Below are 2,229 nucleotides of genomic sequence, written 5' to 3'. Positions count from 1 at the left end.
CTGTCCTACATAGTCATGCTTCCCACAGTAGGAAGAAAGGAGTATGGGTGAACTGGTGCTAAAATTCACAAAATCCAGAGTTCAGGGACTGTTATTCTCAAAGTATGGTTTCTAGGCTAGCAGCATCAGCATCATCCAGAAACTTACTAGAAATGCAGTTTCTCAGGCTCCACCCTAGACCTTCTACTTTCTATGTCAGAAACTGTGGGAGCAGGGCCCAGCAATTTGTGTTTCAATAAGCCCACCAGGTGATCCTGATATACATTGAGGGCTTAGTGGAGCAGACCTCCATCTCGAGGCCATTTTGGTAGGACAGGTTTGAGTTTTGTTGTCCAAGACTTGAGTGTAAGAGGTGGCAGTGCTAGCTGGGCTCGAATTTGGGAAACCTCAACTAGGGGAGAGGCGATGACTCAGAGCCAGTTAACTTGACGACCCTACCTTCCTAACTAGAACTAGTTCTTTGCTCACCCTGGTTGAGAAGCAGGTTGGGGTAGAGGTGGTTGTGTTTGTTCAAGGGGTGATTATATTACAGTTATACTGCAGTGATTACATCAGAGGCCTGACCATCTGCCTTTCCTTTTTTGGGGACATGCATGCTTTTGGGACTTCTCTAGGGCTCCTGGCCTCTCAAAGAATGGCCACCCACTACTCTGTGGTATTTTTGCCTTCCAGCTGAGCTGGCTCCTGTTCTAGCTTCTCAAGTAAATGTTCCCTGCCCAGAACCTTAGCCTGTCCTGGACTTGTAGCTTCTCCAAGAGTCACATGACTCCTGACACTTTGCCCGACTTTCACCACCCCTAACTAAAAGGGGTCTGACCCAGTAGCCTGAGTTGTGAGTCCCCAGGATCGGAAAGTAGGATGGCCAACCATCCTGGTTTTCCTGGAACTAAGGGATGTCCTGGAGTGAGGGACTTTCGATGCTAAAACTTGGAAAACGCTGGGAAGATAGAAAAGAGTTGATCACCCTACTGGAAATGTTCCAGAGAGGCAGTATTTAGAAGGTATGAAGGGAGTACTGAAGGGGCAGTGCAGTTGCAAAGAGTATTTTTTTTTTTTTTTTGCATGTGCATAATGGCTGACAGATTCTTAGCTCCGTACCAATGGCCATTGTCTGTTTCTGTGTTGCCATTTTTCTTCCAGTTGTCCACATTTGCTAGGTTGTCATTGACTCATGCAATCCTTGGTCCCTGGATTCCTCTTCTGTGACCACCTCTCAGGCCCACCCCAAGTCTGGCCCTGAGTTCTCTCTGCTGTTACCTTTTGCAGTGGCCAGAGAATTATTCCTTTCCTCAGGTCTCTACCAGTCTCTGATCCACCCTGCACCCAAAGACCTAATGGCCTACCCTAGAAAATGGTCTCATGTCTCTCTTCTCTAGAACCTCCAGGGAGCATGCTTTAAGGTACAATGGCTAAGTTTCCTACCTATGGCCCTTTCTCCTCCCCTCTCTCTGTAAATCCTTTGCTTCTTTCCTTAGGTTTAGTCACCTTTATAGAGACCGAAAGCATGGGCTCCTGAATCAGACAAGCAAACAGCTCATTCCATTCCCTGTGCCACCACTTAACAAACTGATCTGGCCAAGTTTCCTCAGGGTTCTGTGATTCAGTCTCCTTATCCTTAAAATGGAAAGAAAAGTCTCTGTCCCTTTGGGTTATTTTAAGGATTAATACCTGCAAAGCACTTGGAACTGCTTAATAAGTGGTAGTTACTGTCTGAAAATGCCAGGTTTCCTTCTGCCTTCCAGCCTGTTCACTCTCCATGGAATATCCTCCCTTGGGCCCTCCACCTACAACTAAGGCCCTGGCTGACCCCCCTTGAACCCATGGAGCTTCCTTGAAAGTGCGGTTGTCGGCCGGGCACGGTGGCTCAAGCCTGTAATCCCAGCACTTTGGGAGGCCGAGGCAGGTGGATCACAAGGTCAAGAGCTCGAGACCATCCTGGTCAACATGGTGAAACCCCGTCTCCACTAAAAATACAAAAAATTAGCTGGGCATGGTGGCACGTGCCTGTAATCCCAGCTACTCAGGAGGCTGAGGCAGGAGAATTGCCTGAACCCAGGAGGCGGAGCTTGCGGTGAGCCGAGATCGCGCCATTGCACTCCAGCCTGGGTAACAAGAGCGAAACTCCGTCTCAAAAAAAAAAGAAAGTGGGGTTGTCACACAGGCAGAGGCAAGAAAAAGTCCGAAGAGAGCTGTAGGACTGACGGGAGAGAAGGGAAGCAGGAAAGACCT

This window comes from Saimiri boliviensis, chromosome 1 (genome assembly GCF_048565385.1).
Source record: "Saimiri boliviensis isolate mSaiBol1 chromosome 1, mSaiBol1.pri, whole genome shotgun sequence".
Lineage (NCBI taxonomy): Eukaryota > Metazoa > Chordata > Mammalia > Primates > Cebidae > Saimiri > Saimiri boliviensis.
This window is presented reverse-complemented; position numbering follows the sequence as displayed.